This window comes from Leopardus geoffroyi, chromosome C1 (assembly GCF_018350155.1).
Source record: "Leopardus geoffroyi isolate Oge1 chromosome C1, O.geoffroyi_Oge1_pat1.0, whole genome shotgun sequence".
Lineage (NCBI taxonomy): Eukaryota > Metazoa > Chordata > Mammalia > Carnivora > Felidae > Leopardus > Leopardus geoffroyi.
The window spans coordinates 64,191,048-64,209,623 of NC_059328.1; the positions used below are offsets into that span (position 1 = coordinate 64,191,048).

General features: G+C 41.5%; 1 long non-coding RNA gene and 1 other non-coding gene across 2 annotated transcripts in view; one reads left to right on the top strand and one right to left on the bottom strand.

The window, feature by feature from the left end:
* Positions 1-7,196, bottom strand: part of LOC123598092 — a 41,765-nt gene extending 34,569 nt beyond the window's left edge. Inside the window, exons 1-2 of the long non-coding RNA XR_006712386.1 lie at positions 6,584-7,196; positions 5,376-5,457 (exon numbers count right to left, since the gene is read on the bottom strand). This is a non-coding gene — a long non-coding RNA (uncharacterized LOC123598092). The remainder of the gene's footprint in view (positions 1-5,375; positions 5,458-6,583) is intronic.
* Positions 7,197-12,191: 4,995 nt separating this feature from the next.
* On the top strand, positions 12,192-12,298 carry LOC123600131. Its single transcript, XR_006713510.1, has one exon. It is a non-coding gene; the product is annotated as a U6 spliceosomal RNA (small nuclear RNA).
* The last annotated feature ends 6,278 nt before the right edge of the window (positions 12,299-18,576 follow it).

Here is an 18,576-nt window from a genome sequence, read left to right on the forward strand (position 1 = left end):
ATCCTGGGTGGTGCATCACTTGTTTTCAGCCCCCCTCCCGTGCTGCTTACTATGGCTGTGTCATGCCATAATGAAAGGAAGATGCAGTGAGACAGAACTGGAACAGGAGTGAGCCTTTCCCTCACCCTCACCCTCAAGGTCACCTTGGAGGTGCGCTTGCCCTTTGCATACCTAAATGGTTTAATAAGTCCGTTCTGGCTAGGAATGCAGAAACATGGATTCCAGCCATGTTTCTGGCACCCTCTGCCCTTACCCCTCCATATTCCTTCTGCCAATTTTCCCTACCTCAGTTCCCAATATCCACAGACAGGTCAGAAGACAAGTAGGAAGCAAAGCATTTGCTTGCATTCAAAGAAAAATAAAATTCACTCTGTTGTTGAGTGAGATCAACTGATGAGAAGACAAATCACCGCTGGAGTAATCCAGGGAGGTAAGTTATTTTATAGGGTTTCAACTGGGCTCAATGGCTCCATTTCTAGCACTAAGAATTGCATTACAGAGCACTTCACTAACGTAGTTAGGAGTTTACAAATTTCACTGATCCTGGGAGCTCAAGAAAGAAAAGAGGAGGGGGAGAAGGAAGAAGGGGTGGGGTAGAGAGGTAGAGAGAGAAAAATTTCTGATATTTTTTTAAATATTCATTTTTGAGAGACAGAAAGAATGAGAGAGAGAAAGAGCACTCACATGCACCCAGGAGAGGGGCAGAGGGAGAGGGAGACAGAGGATCCAAAACAGACTCAGCACAGAGCCCAATGCGGGGTTCAAACTCAAACTGTGAGATCGTGACCTGAGCAAAATCAGACACTTAACTGGCTGAGCCACCCAGGCACCCCTTCTCAGATTTTTAAATCCAAAAAGGACCTCATTAAGCCTTTTCTCCTCTGTTAAATACCAAGTGGAGTGCTCACCAAGGGCCGTCTCCACCCATGCTACGGGCATGCCTTACTAGTGGACAAGGTCTTTCATGCTGCTACTGGATTAAGGTAACATCCTTGGATAGGTTATTTAACTGTATGCTGCATTCTAAACTGTGACAGGTTGTGTTATGGCAATACCACAGTGATCATTTTCAACTGGCCTTTAAAACATGAAGCAGTCCTGAATTAGCTTACCTGATGGATCTCAGGAATGGTCCCACTCAGGTGTGAGTCATTGTGTATTTCCATCTGATACACTGGTCTTCTCAGTAGGGGTAACTGACATCTCAGTCAGCCTATCATATTCACAGTAACATAATCATCTCAAGTGGGATTCTTTTCTTCTGATATTCATTGAAACTAATTTTAGACTCATTTGCTATTCCACTGCCAAACACAAAGGAAATTCCAGGTCGACAAGGAGGATAGTCAGAATGACTAAGTTCCTACCATCTTCATAATAGCATTGCTCTGATGTGATTATTTACTGTTGAAACATGATGTTTCTGTTTCAGAGATAACATGTAAAATTAAGAATCCCCTTTATTCTCGATGTTAATTAATAAAAGACATTTAAGACGGAAGCAGACTGTCCAAAGGGAAACTACATTGCCTTTGGAATGGAAAGTTTGATTTGGATTCTGTCATTCATTCAATAACCATATACTGATAGTCTGCTGTTTTTCAGGCATTGTCTTTGGAGTTCTGTCACTTACCAGCCCTATGACCTAGGCATGTAATTTAATATTTCCACACTTGATTTAAGCCAGGTGCCTTTTGTAGTACCAGACTGCCCAGCTGCACATGACAGTCCAGTCTCAGAACCTCTAAAGCCATCCTTCCTGCAAAGATGTGTGCTTTCTTATCCAGTGTCCCTTGTCTGAAGAGTAAACACAGGCACAGTTCAGCCCTCTAAGGGCAATTTCTGCTATTAAATCTGTCTTCCAACACCCCCCCCCCATGCCACAGTGCATCCTGTAGGTGGTTCAGGATGTAAAGAGAGGTGGATGGAACCTTTTTAGCCCCTAAATATCTAGAATCCAAGTCAATATTCCCCCTTTTGAAAGTTAGAAATGAAACTAGGCTGGAAAAATTGAGAGTGAATCATCTATGCACATGTAGAACTCTAAACACCTGTATGTTTATCCTTAATGATAACGGAAACCTTTCTAAAACTGGGGCCATTTACTATGTATGTGACCCTAGCCAAGTCACTTAACACTCCCAGGTATCTTATGGGGCTTACTGATACTATCATCATCATCATCCTCATCATCCTCATCCCCATCTGGACTTTATGGTCAGAAAGAACATTATTTAAAGACTCTACTTTCAGGTGTTCTAAGACACCCATTAGTGGTAGTCAAACTGCCAGGGTGAGGTGTGAAATTCCATCTTTCACTGGTGGCTTGCTCAACCATAAAGAGGCTGTCTGCCAGCTAGAAATCTATCTGTGTGAATGCCTCCCTGAACAAGTCCAGAAATCTAGGATTGAATGCGAGTCATAACAACCTTTCACAATCAGTGCCACTAACTGAGCAGAACCTGAGGTCCTCATGCTTTTTTTTTAAATAAATGGTAAGTGGCTGGTTACAGGGTACAATCAAGAAAGCCCTAGAAGCCCCCACTTCAAGACAATCCCAGAAGATAATTCTCTGGCTGTTAATGGTTTGTGGGGGTGACAGTTTCACTGAAATTCAGATTCTGGGATATAGAGTTCCAAGCCCACTCTTGTTCTGAGACAATCTCTTAAGAGGCCACATACTTGTCCAAGCCCTGGGCCAGTTGCACACTCAGGCAGTGCCGGTAGCTGAGTGCCAAGAGGAGAGCATTCCCAGTTTCCATCTCTATGACAATGGCATAAAAATTCATTTTTATAGAAGGATGGTATCAGGGGCATTGATGGTCAGAGCAGGGAGTCTTGATCTCCTCCATCTGTCCAATGAAGCTTCTATTTTCAATCTGGCAGGTGAAAAAGTCTTAGGATTTCCTTGTTTGAATTGAATATTTGCCAAACATTGGTTGTCTGTACAGCCAAAAGGGTGTTCCTGGGAATATGAGGTCATAGTGTGATGTCCATTTCTCACTGCTAGGAACCAGGAAGAGCCTCTTGGAGAACTGACTAAGAGCTGTGTGGGTGGGTATCAGAGGAAGGGATCCCCAGTTGTGCTACATGGCATGGGCAGCTCAAGCCTACAATGATAAAAGTGTGTATAGTCAAACAGCTCTTATGATTTAATGGGACTAGTGTCTATTCCCCTTTTTTGGCATATTAGAAACCAGTTTGTTAGCCTTGAAAATGAATAAGACTGACATAAAATATTCTAGACTGATAGACAAGAAGAAAGATTTTAAGTGTGAGATTTGGTAACCTATTGAACCTGTCTCTTTTAACAGCCTTCTTTTTTTTTTTTTTTTTTTTTTTTTTTTTTTTTTTACTTTTTGAATAAATACCAATTCTAGAAGAGACTATGGGAGCAACCCACACACAGACCTCACCTATACAAGGTATCACTTAAAATGTCTGTCCCTCCTAATCCTTGCTCAGGGAATCTGCCCATGCCCACAGTCTCTGCCAATGAGCAGAACCCCATTCTGCACCATGTGACGTCACTCCAGCCACACACAGCTATAGTCCAGGATGGGCTTCTCCCTCAAGGGCAGTGCAAAATAGAGAGACCAGGAGCCCTAGATTTATGTGGCCAGACTCAGAATGTTTCTCCATAGATATTTGGACCTGGGAAACTAAGAGGCTATCTTAGTTATCTGGGCCCCTGCACATAGAATGATACAGGTTCAGGGTGACCCCCATGGGTCATGCATACACTGAGGTAACTGAGGGAAGAAGCATGAGTAAGCAGAGAAAGGTGATGGTGGAAGAGAGGACTGGAGCAGGTAAGGAGAGCAGGAAGAAAATGCTGTGGGGAGGGAGAGGGAATGTAAAGAGAGCCCCGAGCTATGCCGACTCCCCCGCCATTCCTGGCTTGCACATCCCTTCAGGTAGCTCCTCCTTTCTTGCAACTATGCTGTACACATTACTGCATTTTAAATACTACCTCCGGTCACTCCAGGGACAGGCTGGCATTTGCCAGGCAGCACCTCAGGAGGTCTTTGGAGGCATGTTTCTTTCCCAGTTCCCAGCTAGATGGGAGTGTCTGGTCTCTTCCACCAGATTTTATTTTCCATTCTCTCCAGGCAGAAACTGCTATGCTTGCACAGTCTTGACATTAAATATATGGTACATGCTTCCAGGTCAGTTAGTGGAAAGTAGTGGCCTTTACCCTAGAAACTGATTGTTTGATCACAGACTTATTAGAGTTGGAAAATATCACTTTCGGAATGATTCTTTACCATAGCCTCAACAACAGGCTCATTTTTCTTCCTGAGGGACACATTTTAAAGAGCCAGATGGTGCCTACACTGCAGCAGAACTCTGCGTTCTCTCCCCCCACCCTGCCTAGTTCACTTCAAACACTTTCTTTTCATCCAGAGAAAATATCTATGCGCATTTGTTTAGCACTATCCCAGATATCTCACTTGGCCCTCAAGCAATGAGGTGAGAGAACTACATGCGGTATTATTTCTCACAAGTTTAAAATTAGAGACCAAAGACACAGAGAGATTAAGTGACTTGCAGAAAGCACCCAGCACGGACACCTGGCAGAGTGGAGCCTGGAACCAGGCATTCTGATGTGTAGCCAGTGTCCTCTCCACTACAAAAGAGGACATCTCTGATTTTGTGGCCTACCAACCTTTTTCCGTTACATTAAAATCCTAAACAGTGCGATTAGGTTGAACCAAGACTTTTGCCCATCTTCAGGGCACATGCGTGTATATGCTGAAAAGAAAGGTGTGCACTGGAGTTCCTCTCTGCTCATCTGTCAAGGCCAATGACCCTTAATTGGCCTTTAATTGCCAATATATTAAAAATCATTAAAGAGCTCATAGGGTCTGGGTGTCCAACTCATGGTTTCCGCTCAGGTCATGATCTCAAGTTCATGACTTTGAGCCCTATGTCAGGTTGTGCGCTGACAGGACAGAGCCTGCTTGGGATTCTCTCTCTCCCTCTCTCTCTGCCCCTACCTCACTCATGCTCTCTGTCTCTCTCAAAATAAATAAAGAGGAGTGCCTGCGTGGCTCAGTCGGTTAAGCATCCACCATCAACATAGGTCATGATCTCGCGGTTTGGGAGTTCCAAGCCCCCGTCGGACTCTGTGCTGACAGTTCGGGGTCTGGGACCTGCTTCAGATTCTGTGTCTCTCTCTCTGCTCCACCTGCCCCCCACCCCCCAACACTTATGCTCTGTCTCTTTCTCTAAAAACGAAACATTAAAAAAATTGTTTAAAATAAATAAATAAATAACTTTAATAAATTAAAATTAAATAAACTTTAAAAAAAGAGCTCATAATGGCAATTGTGGTAATTTTCCCATTATTCGTGTATGTAAAGTATACTTACTAAGTGTCTGCCATGTGCCAGACATTACTGTAACGGCTGGGGGTAAACATGTGAATAGGACAACATCTTTGTCTTCACAGATCTTGCACGTTTGGGGGAAGACAAACAGAAATAAGGAATTACACAAAGTCAAATAGTGATTAGCACCATGGAAAGACCAATAGCACAATAACAGCTTGTGATAGGGAGACCCTAATGTGTCAGGTAAGGACTAGGGAAGCAACGTTTTGGCGGAGATCTGGGTGAGATGTGGAAGCGAGGCCTGTGCAAACTGGCCTGGCCGAGAGTTCCAGATGAAAGGGACAGCAAGTACAGAGCCTGAGCTGGGAGGACTCCGCGTGTGTGTGTGTGTGTGTGTGGGGGGGGGGGGGGGGTGGGTAGCAGGCCAGCTCGGCTGGAGCTGCATACTTGAAGGAACAAGAGGTAGGAAATATGGGGGTGACTTAAGCAAGCAGGATCTTGGTAGGCAGGTCATGGTCGAGACTCTGGATTTCATTTTAAGTGTGATGGGAAGAGATTATGACATTATTGAATTTATAATCTAAGAGGATCACACCAAGGGGATATTTGGAGAAAAGACTGCAGGATCCAAGAGTGGATGTAAGAAAACAGAAAGTCACTGCAGTGGTCAAGGCAAGAGGATGATACCGTGTCTCGGTCCCATTAGCCCACAAATACACCGCTGTCCCTTCCTTTGCTCGGACCCTCTACCTCCCACCGGCTACTGTCTGACTTCTCTGCTCCTCTCTGTAGCATGTCTCCTCCAAAGAGCTATCTGTTTTCACTGTCTCTAATTCATCTGCTCTCATTCTCTCTTAAACCCTTAACATTGATGGTTTTATAACCACCACTCCTCCAAAATCCCTCCTGTCAAGGGCATCCGTGGCATCCATGTTGCTAAATTCAGTGGTTAATTCTTGGACCTTATCTTTCCCACCATTGGTGAGGGATACTACATACAGTTGTGCAGCTGTACCTGTACCCGGCTCCTGGAAAAGGGGATGGGTGGACGTCAGTTTAGTCCCCACTGGTCTTACCACCTGGAGAGGGTGACTTTTTCTACCTCACACAAAGATCTTGACTAGTAGCAGTGATCCTGTTCGCAGCAGTTGACATAATCCTACCTTCTTTTTAAATACATTTTCTTTATGACTTCCTGGAACCCCCCCCCACACACACACACACACATGGTTTTTCTTCTAGCTCACCAGGGATTCCCATTAAGTCTTTTCTGCTAGGTCTTCATCTTCTCATGGTGGACATGGTAATGTTGGAATGCCTCAGCCCTCTGGACTCTCTGTCTCTGCCTCTGTCTCTGTCTCTCTCTCTCTCTTTTTCCTGCACTTACACCTATGTGATCTCACCTAGTCCATTGACCTAAAAACCATCTTTATGTCCATGACTCCCAGACTTTATCTCCAGCTTGGACTCATATTTCCTGAACTCCTCCGGAATTCCAAACTCTTAAATCCAACTACATCCTCAATATCTCCACTTGAATGTTTGATAAACATCTCAAATTTCACATACCCCAAACTGAATCCTGAAATCTGCCCCACCCACAGTTTTCCTGTCTTAATACAAAGAAACTCTACCTTTCCAGTTGCTCAGCCCAAATGCCTAGGGTTAATTTTCACACTTCTCTTTCTCTTGCACACATCCCACCTATCAGTAAACACTACTAGCACTACCTTCAAAATCTATCCAAAAGTAAACTTCTTACCACCTTCACAGTCCTTTTCTGGTTTGAGCCATCACCACTGCTGCTTGCCTCACTGCAGTAGCCTCTCACACATTTTCCTGTACATTCTATTCTTGACATAGCACTCAGGCAGATCCTGTAAAAATAGAAGTCCTATTGTGTCATTTCTCTGCTCAAAACACTGCAAGGTCTCCCAGTTTCCCTTAGAGGAGATGCCAAAACTCCTGTTCCCTCTGTGCTTTTCCAACCACGTCCTCTGCTCTCCTTCCACTGTACCTGCTCTGGCCACCTTGCTGATCCCTGAACATGCCAGTTAGATTCCAACTGTAAGGCCTTTGCTTTGACTGTTTCCTCTGCCAGAAACGCTTTCCTCAAAAAATATTCCTGTAACCAAATCCCTCTCCTTCTTTAAGACTTTATTTAAATTTCATCTTTTAAAATTGCTACTCTTCCTCTATTTTCCTGATACTATTTATCCCACTGTACTCTCTTCTGTGAATATCCATCTTCAAACACTTAGTTATTATGCTCAATTTGGTGACCTGTCTCCCTCAAATACAATGTAAGTTCCTTGAAAGGCAAGAGTTTTGTCTGTTCCCTGATGCATACAAGTGTTCAGAATAGAGGCTTGCACATAGTAAGTACTCAAAAAATATTTATTGAATGGATGAAAGAATGAGAATATGTTACTAGATGCTGTGTAATTTTTAGTCCAAATCTGTCCCAAAATTATAATGCTAAACAGTCGGGTAAACTATTAGAATATTTAATGACTTGGAAAGCTATTTACAATCTAGTGCTAAAGGTTTTACAATCAGGTTTCATAAAAGTAGCTACAATATGATACAATTTTTTATTTAAAGAATGTATATATTTGCATTAAAAAGAATAGGAAATATTTATTTAACAAATATTTCCTTTTTTTTTTTTTTTACCATTTATTCACTTTTGAGAGACAAAGAGAACAGAGCATGAGTAAGAGAGAGACAGAGAGAGAGGGAGACAGAATCCAAAGTAAGCTCTGGGCTCTAAGCTATCAGCGTAAGCCTGACGCGCGGCTTGAGCTCACTGACCGCGAGATCATGACCTGACCCGAAGTCAAACATTCAACCAACTGAGCTGCCCAGGCACCCCAACAAATATTTCTGAAGCACCTATTATGCACCAGGCATTGTGCCAATTAACTCTTCTTGGAGTGAGATTATAAATTGTTTTTATTTCTTCTTTTGCTAATCTGTATTTTTTATATTTCTATGCTAGTGATCTATCATTTCTATACATTAGAAATAATTTAGCTGTGGGTTTCTATTTGCTTAGGTACTTTTGAGTGATTTGACTTTGGGCAGCACATTTTCAGGGTAAATGCATAGCCCTATATGCATACTGGTTTACTCCAATATTAGTAGAAGAGGCTACAAATGGAGTTCTCTCTTAAATTACACTAACCAGGGAGAATCCCAGATCTCACTTCCTGTTCAAAGAATTGCAGGGACAGCTGTGACATCCACAGTCAACATTCTTCAGCAACCAAGGAGAGGCAATTTGTAAGCTACTGGGATAAGAGCAGATATTTTACCATTGCCCACCATACCTGGTCTGTTGGCATTTTAATTCCTTGTCAGTAAGACACTTTGGAAAGCTTGGAGCATGAGAGAGACAATACACAGTAAATTCTAGTATAATTTCCTTGTATTCATTAAATCACTGCCAACTTGAACATGATTTTCTTTGTACAGATACACTATCATTGCTAAGAACAGTAAATTCTATGTACAGGTTTAAAGAGCAAATTTTACCTGGAGTTTATTCCCTGGAGGTATTTCTATAACATGCTATTTGAAGATTCCTCTATTTCAATTTTTAAAATCCTCCATCTGCATATGCTGTCCTAGGCTGTGACATTCTCAGCATTAGAGTGAGACAGATGTTTCCCAATGCTGATTTTTTTTCCCCACTGTCACTTTGTGCTTTGTTATACCAGTCAGATAATGAAATACTTAATTAGCTCTTCCCTTTTGCCACAGGATCATTTGATTAAAAGGTAAATTGAGAGACTTGAAAGTGAAACATCTCCATTTGGCACGTAGGTATCTAAATCTAGGTATGCCTCCTAACCATCTTTGAATACTTGAAATACTCATGCAAGGATGCTTCTGGTTAGACATGATACACAAGACTTTTCTATTGGTATTGGTATTGGTTGCTGGCTGATGGAGGCCACATCAGCTCTCCTTCCTCAGCAGCCCAAATATCACTTGTTTTATCTGAGAAATAACCAAATTGGGCAAATCAGCAACAGTGATTCTGGTTTCTGGGAAGATACTTCCAGTGACGTTCACTCTACATTACTTAGAAGCTTTGTCTCTCAAGAGAGATCAACCATGGAAGTCTTCACCTAATTCTTGACCCATACTATGTTAGGCAATCCAATGGAATTGTCAGTAGCCCTTTTCCAGATGGTTCTTCCACCGAATGCAATTCACATTGTCAGTTGTAATCTAGTCCCTCAACTTCTCTAATCTTAAAAAGGAGAAGTGTTTTTCTTCTCTCCATTCCATCCACCTGGCACCCCCATGGCTCTAGCCTTTGCAATTTGCTCATTATATAAGAGATGTGTTCCCCCAGCTGCCTATCCATGTTTCCTTCCCCGTTTAGCCTCTTTGGCCCAAGGAGTGAACAAGAAGTTTTCTGAACAAGAGGGTATTTTATCTGTGGTCAAAGTGGGATTTTCCAGTGTGAGCTCCACACCCCCGCCCCCAACCCCACCACACTTTGGCTGGCTGATATTTGCTCAGGGAGAAGCTAGCAGGCAAATCAGCTGACATATGATCAGCTGTTCGCCTGAGGCGAACAGTCGAAAAATAAGACCTTCTCAGGATGTTGCTGCAACTACTATTTTTGGCTAGAAGAGACATTCTGCTAGTAAGGATGGCAACTTGGTGGGGTTAGGAGGCGCCACAGGAAACAAGAGCTCAATGCTGATCACTGTTATACAGACCTGGGATGCTGGCACATGCAGTGATCAGCTGATTACATTACCGTATCAGCGCATTCATTTAATGTAGTCAAGGTCAAGGAGGTCTGCTTCTCAGTGGTGCTAGACAGGAAACTCAAAATATTATGTATGCCGGCAACAAGTGCCATGATTGATTTTTGTTATGGAATTAATCTGTCAAGAGTTGCAGTTTCAGGTTTGCTGCCGTGAATTATATCTCCGGTTCAGCTGGAAGACACAGTGCCAGAGAGAAGGGCTAAGCTGTCTTTGGCTATTTGCCTCAATCAGAGCTTTGTTAAGAGCTCGCTGCTGCTGCTGCTGTTGATAGGGAGGTAGATGTGAAGGCTGCCAAACATCATTCCATTTAAAATGGAATGAAAAAAGACCCCCTCGGTCATGGCAGCCAGACCAGATGTGGATAGATAGTTGGGTTGAGTTTCTTAACCTCCAGGTCCAGCTGCAAAGACTCTGATTTTAGGGCATCTGAGTGGAGCCCAGTTAGCTGCATTTTAACAAGCCTCATGGGTGGTCAGCAGCCTTACTTGAAAACAGTCAAAACAGAACTTTAGTATGGCTGATGATGAGTCATTAGAAAGAGAATTGCCATGTCTTTTGGGAAGCCCCTGTGAAGTGTGAGGAGGGGGTGAATCAGCATTTTAGAAGGAACACTCAGATACTAGCACACAATTGAACTGGAGACAGGGAGGATGGAGGTAGGTGAGAACAGTGCATAAGCTATTTGCAAAAGGGAATTGTTGCATTACCTCAAGGTATGGACACCCATTAGGGCTGCCATCCTGACCCCTAGGCTCACTCTTCACAGCAAATGAACATATTCACCATGGCCCAAACCAGCCATCTTTCATTTTATACATACCTCACACTATAAAATCATTTATAGACTGATTTCTTCTGAAATAAATTTAAGTTTTATTCCTATCCCCCCTCTCCTTTCCTCTTACCCCTGTGGCTCCAAGGTGCAGGTTTGAGGGGAGCCACTTACTTTCTTTTGGGAGTCATAAAGTAATTATATAAATAATTGCTCAAATATGTCACTCATTACTATTTTAGAAAGGATGTTCGAGATCTTTTTTAGAGCAACATGGGTTTTTGTTGTTATTGTTTTGTTTTTCAAAGATGCTTCAGCCTGCACTCAATCGATGGGCAATTTCAATCCCTTAAAGTCAGGGATTATAGAAACATAGGTTTTGGGAACTCAGAGGAGGCAGATCCATTATTGATTACCTCACCAAACATGAATTCCTCCACAATAATCCCTCCAAGAAATACTATCATTAATAATGTCTAAAGCTTACATAGCACTAGTATGCCTTACATTTGTTAATTATTTAATCCTCCCAACAACGATTTGAGGCAGGCATTGCTTTCTTATTCATCTTACACTGAGGGACAAAAAGACACAGCTTGTAAAAGAGGCAGACCTGGGGTTTCAACCCAGGCAATCTGTCTCCAGGATGTGTGATGGCCCATTATACTATACAACCTTCAGTTCAGGTTTTGCTTGAATACCTTCAGGCATGAAGAGTTCACTAGCCTTAGGAATAGACTATTTCATTCTTGTCTGTTCTGGTAGTTAGACACGTCTTCCAATGACCTAAAGTCTTCTTCTCTAATATTTCTACCTAGATAGGCCTCTGGAGTAATAAGAAGGTTTAATCTGTCTGTTGCCAAAAGCCTTTTCCTGGGAATTTAAATTTGTCCTCCAACACCTTAATTCATATGCCATTTCTTTGGAAAGTTTTGGTGTGTGACGGTTAAAAGCTGGTGTATTTTTTTCTTTGATAAGTTCTGATGGTCCCAGTTAGGAGTGTGTGTGTAATTACTACCATATTTGTGTGTTTGATGATTGGGTCATTTTTTTTTAATCATGGGAGTAGAATTTTATATTTCCCTATTAAATTTTTTTTCAAGATTGAGCCTAGTTGCTGCAACCTATTAAAATCTTGTGCTGTGCTAAATATTGCTCGTTAGTCTTAGTTTCATGTTAATATTTAATAAAACATGAAGAATGAAGAAATCGAGACTAAGGATGCTTAAGCTGCCCAAGGTTTTAGTAAGTGGAATTTGCACTCAGTTCTATCATTAAAAATGCATGCAAGTACTCACTTCAGCAGCATATATGCTAAAATTGGAATGATACAGAGAAGATTAGCACAGCCCCTGAGCAAGGATGACACACAAATTCATGCAGCTTTTGCTATTGTTGAGTGTACTTGTCGTGGTGAACACTGGGTGCTGTATGGAATTGTTGAATCACTATATCGTACACCTGAAACTAATATAACACTGTATGTTAACTAACTATAATTAAAGTAAAAGTTTAAAAAACCAAAAAAAAGAAAACAAATTAAAAGTTTGGTGTATCATAACTGTAGGGTGTATATATATATTGTGTGTGTATATATACTTACTTCACTAGACAAGAAGAATAAGAGGAATGTATGCAAAGTGGATGAGTTTGCACTATTTTCTGAGCCATTAAAAATAAGCCATTTGAAAAAGAAAAAAAAATGCGTGCAAATCCAATGCTTGCTCTTGCTACCAAATCTACTTTTCACTACCTCTGTTTCTGGCTTGCCTCACACTCCAGCCCTGCCCTCCCCACTAATGCAAAAGGGGCATGACTGTATAAGATTCCCTTGTCTCAGCGGCCACCTCACTCTCTATTCCTCATTTTTATTTGACTTGAATTGTGAGAAAAGGTGTTGTCCTGATATATTGCCTAATCATAGAGTAGTTTTTGGCTTGATACTGACTCTTTTTAGCCATCTTAACTGTATTATCTGTGATTATGGTTTTTTAAAAAAACTTAATTAAAGTCATGATGAAATTAATTCATTGCTGTGCTAATGTTCAGAAAAAAAGTATTCCAGAGACCAATGTGAATTAGTAGAAGGGGTTTTAAAGCTCTATTATTAGTCTAGAGGATGATACAAAGTCAAAACCACTAGCATCATTTTTTTTTTGTTTTTTTCAAGACAGAATGATGTTTAGGATGGTATTTGCAAGTTGTATAAACTAGATAGAAAGATGCAACTGTCAAGCAATGTGACAGCCTGCACTAAGAGGAAAGGGTGCAGTGACAGTGGGGATCACCTCAAAGATCACTTTGAATCCTAAAAATAAGGACAGTGAAAGGGAGGAAATAGAAACGAAATTCTCACTATAGGATCTTGAGATAATTTCTAATCTTCTCCAATTTTTCTCTCCTTCCCACCCCACGCTAACAAAAACACATGTGCAGACATAGGACATTCTTACCATCATTTTAAACTACTTGTCTCCATTTTTACTCTAAATCATTTTCTTCACATCCTTTTTTTTTTTTTCTAATCAACTTAATGAGATATTATCAGGAACCAACTGTGATCTCACAACTATGCTAGTTACTCTGAAAGATTCACAGAAAGATAACTCCTGGATCCTTTTTGGAGTTTTAAATCAGTTGGTAAGAAAGAGGATACAGAGGGGAAACTGCTGACATATTCAGTATATCATCCAGAACTAAACCCATCGTGCTAGATACGTATGCTGTAAGATTTGAGGAATTTATTCATTTATCCCAAAGACATTCAGTGAATGCCTTGCATGTGTAGGATACTGGTGGAGGCTGAGAGAAACAAAGATGAATCAGGCATTCTCCCTGACCTCAGGGGCTCGAATGCTACTCGGAGTGACAGAAACATAAATGGGTGATTAGAAATCATTATGGTTGGGTTTTATGTTAGGACTGGAAAGACAAGTAAAGTTCTACTATTTGCAGAGCACAAGGGAGTTGGTAGGATGACACTGTTCAGCTCAGTAAGAGGACAAGAGAAATGCAGGAGGGTAGGAAAGGTGCACAGCCTGGGGAGGGAAGTGGCTTGTTACTTGGAGGGGAATTTCAGAGGAATGAGGAAGCCAATCTGATCAGGGATTTGGCAGTTAGGGTATTGCCAGGATGCTGTATTGGGAAGGACTGCAAGATGCTGTGTTGTACTAAAAGGGACACAGAAATCATTTTTATGCCTTTATATTACATGTACACGCATTGTTTTATAACATTATTTTACACCCATACCACCACCTACACTCTACCCCTAGCATGTATAGGACTCAGAGCAAGACATACAATGTGTTTAAACATTTACAACTTCTAAATCAATCTAACAAAATGTTAAGTGAAAACTGTTCTATCTTCCTCCATTGACAAATACACCTTCATAACAAGCTGGAAGATCAGTTTTGAGTTTAAGGGTTCCTGGAATCTTCCAAGTTCCAGACTGGAATCTGGTAGTTTGGAAAAATCCACTGCCCACTCTTGCCACCCCCGATTCTATCTCACTTCCCACGTTTGTAGGATATTCAAACGTATCTGGACACTTCTGTCCTTGCTGAACTCCATTATAGCCACCCCCCACCAACACACACACACACACACACACACACACACACACACACACCACCGCCACCACCACCACCACCCATTGGCCCACCCAGGACCTAGAGGGATGTTCACCTGAGGTGTAGTCTACTCTTGGGAGAACAGATTCCAGGAAGAATTCTGCATATACCTTAGCGATGAACTTGAGCCATGAATCATTGATACCAAAAATGTGACCTAATAGTTAGGGTTAGGGGAGATGCAGGTTCTTGGTGGGCCATTCCTTTGCCCCTGGCACTCTACCCCAGTGAGGGGGTATGGACAGAGAAGGGCCAGAGTTGGGTCCCCCAAAGTGCAGGATACAGGAAAGGGGCCTCTGATCCAGGTCTCAGAGCAGTATTTCCCTCACCCTTCCTTGTACTCATGGAGTTATCTGAAGACCTTTACTGTTCTAAGCACAGTCCTGATGTTTAGAACTGAGGACTTTTTATGCTGATGTTCCCAAAGCTTCCAGTCAGATGACTCCTTCGTTTAATTTTAATCTCCCTGTAAAGGTCTGTCTATTGCAGCCATCTTCCTCCAAGCCAGAGTCAACAACCTGTGTGTGTGTGTGTGTGTGTGAGCACGTGTAGGAGGGAAGGGTGAGATAGGAAATTTAACTTTCTTACACGCTAAATATGATGGATTATTAATTATCAAACATTAAACACTTGGCAAACTTCTTCAGCTCCTAGTTCACCACATGTTTCTGTACCAGTATAGAGAAGAATACTTCTTTTGTATAACTAAGACTGGAAAATTAGAAAATAATACAATAGAGGTAACAAGAAAAGCCCTATGTCTTCTGGCTGCAAGGAAATCTGGGCACGAGTCCACCAGAAAAAGGAGAGAGGTTATCAGTGACAACATTGTGTTGTAAACTCTACCCCAAGAAGATGAACAAGGGCTCTGGATTGTGCACTGGAACTCTGAGGGCACAAGGACTCTTGTGTCACTCTCCTTATAGGCAGCTGAAGGAGTCTACCTCATAGGTTTGTGAAAACCAGAGTGGAGGCAGCCCAATCAGAGTAAAGGTGGATGGTGGGCAGACAGGAAGAGTCTGAGTGCTCTTATCAGATTCCTCTTCCATTGGTTCCTTGATAGCAAAGACAGGGGCCAGCACCCTGAGTGCTGGCAGCTAGTTCTAGGTCCTCCCTGGCACCATTCACGCATAGACTTCTGCTCAACTGAGATACACGGCTACAAGTTGCTTTGGGTCTGTTGTTCAATTCTTAGTCCTCGCTGGTCATTCAGCAACACTGGACACAGTTAATAGGGTGACACTCCTTGAAGAACTTTCTTCACTTGGCTGCCAGCATATAACTCTTTTTGGGTTTATTTTCCTAGCCACTAGCTTCTTTCTTTTTTTTTTTCAATATATGAAATTTATTGTCAAATTGGTTTCCATACAACACCCAGTGCTCATCCCAAAAGGTGCCCTCCTCAATACCCATCACCCACCCTCCCCTCCCTCCCACCCCCCATCAACCATCAGTTTGTTCTCAGTTTTTAACAGTCTCTTATGCTTTGGCTCTCTCCCACTCTAACCTCTTTTTTTTTTCTTCCCCTCCCCCATGTGTTTCTGTTAAGTTTCTCAGGATCCACATAAGAGTGAAAACATATGGTATCTGTCTTTCTCTGTATGGCTTATTTCACTTAGCATCACACTGTCCAGTTCCATCCACGTTGCTACAAAGGGCCATATTTCATTCTTTCTCATTGCCCTGTAGTACTCCATTGTGTATATAAACCACAATTTCTTTATCCATTCATCAGTTGATGGACATTTAGGCTCTTTCCATAATTTGGCTATTGTTGAAAGTGCTGCTATAAACATTGGGGTACAAGTGCCCCTATGCATCAGTACTCCTGTATCCCTTGGGTAAATTCCTAGCAGTGCTATTGCTGGGTCATAGGGTAGGTCTATTTTTAATTTTCTGAGGAACCTCCACACTGTTTTCCAGAGTTGCTGCACCAATTTGCATTCCCACCAACAGTGCAAGAGGGTTCCCATTTCTCCACATCCTCTCCAGCATCTATAGTCTCCTGATTTGTTAATTTTGGCCACTCTGACTGGCGTGAGGGGATATCTGAGTGTGGTTTTGATTTGTATTTCCCTGATAAGGGCCACTAGCTTCTTTCTTGTCTTCAGTCATTCTGTCTGTTCCTCCCTATCTCCACAGCCCATAAACACTAGAGTGCCCCGTGGCTCAATCCTTAGATTTCTAATATTTTTTCTTATTTTCAGTCGTGTGATCTCATCTAGCCTTTACCCAAAATATCAGCTCAAAGTAAGAATTCCCAGATTTGCACTCCCAATTTGGACCTCTCTGAACTCCACACTCGTGTATGCACCTGCTTAGTCAAGAGTTTTGAAAGTCATTACCTTAAAACTGGATATTGAAAATCCACTATCAAAATGGGGTACATGACACAGGATCTCAATAATTGGTAGAATTAGCAGCCAAAATTGAATAAGGATAGATGAAATTTAAACAGCACAATGAATAATTAAGGACTGGTAGGAACATTGTATCCCCAAACTCCAGAACACACATTCTTCTCTGGTACATATGGCATATTCATAAAAATTAATGATGTGCCGGGCCATAAACTTTAAAGGATTAGTACCAAGTATAGCTTATTTTCTGATCACAATGCATATTGTTAAAAATTAATAACCAAAAAACCCCTTAAAACCCTAAATGTTTGGAAGTTTAAAATCAATAAAAAAAAAAAATAAAACTCCTGGTGGAAAAAGTCACAATGAGCAGCACCTTGGTGCCTCAGTTTGTTAAGAATCCGACTCTTGATTTTGGCTCAGGTCATGATCTGCTTGTTTGTGAGTTCAAGCCTCAATTGAGCTCTGCACTGACAGATACTCTGGGATTCTCTTCCCCTACCCCACTCCTCACTCTCCCTCTCTCTCAAAATAAATAAATAAATATTTAAAAAAGCAAAAATCATGATGGAAATTAAGAAATATTTATAACTGAACAGTAGTTGAAGGAGTATTTGTCAGAACTTGTGGTATGCAACTAATGTGTTACTGAGAGGAGAATTTATAGCCTGAAATGCTTATATTAGAAAGTAAGAAGGGGCGCCTGGGTGGCTTGGTTGGTTGAGCGTCCGACTTCAGCTCAGGTCACGATCTCACAGTCCGTGAGTTCAAGCCCCGCGTCGGGCTCTGTGCTGACAGCTCAGAGCCTGGAGCCTGTTTCAGATTCTGTGTCTCCCTCTCTCTCTGCCCCTCCCCTGTTCATGCTCTGTCTCTCTCTGTCTCAAAAATAAATAAACATTAAAAAAATTTTTAAAAATTTAAAAAATTTAAAAAAAGAAAGTAAGAACAGCTAAAAATTAGTGAATTAAATATTCAACCTATTTAGTTAGAATCACAACACCAGATAAACCTTAAAACAGCAGATGGAGAAAATCAATGAAATGGAGGGGAAAAAAGCTACTATAAAGACTATGAACAAATCAAATACTGATTCTTTAAGAAAGATAACCTACTTCAAAACAAGCAAAACGATGGGAAGAATAATCAGAGAAAAAAAGGTCACAAATTAATAATTCTCAGAAGGCAACAGGTAACATAAGTACACATAGAGTGGAGATGAAGAATAAAAAACAATATTAGAATCAACTTCATGCCAAAAAATCTGAAAACTGAGATGAGGTAGAGAAATTCCTAAACAACTCTAACTTACCAAAGTTGATTCACAAATAATTTTTTTAATATTTATTTATTTTTGAGAGAGACAGAGTGCGAGTGAGGGAGGAGCACAGAGAGAGGGAGACACAGAATTTGAAGCAGAGTCCAGGCTCTGAGCTGTTAGCACAGAGCCCAATGTGGGACTCAAACCCATGAACACAAGATCATGACCTAAGCCGAAGTTGGACTCTTAACCGAATGAGCCACCCAGATGCCCCATTCACAAATAAATAAGAAAACTGAATAGTCATATAACCATCTGTGAAACCAAACCAGAATTTATTTTTGCTGGTTTTGCTGGCATTCTATCAAATATTCAAGATGATTCTAACCTTACACAAACTATTCACAGAGTAGAGAAAAAAA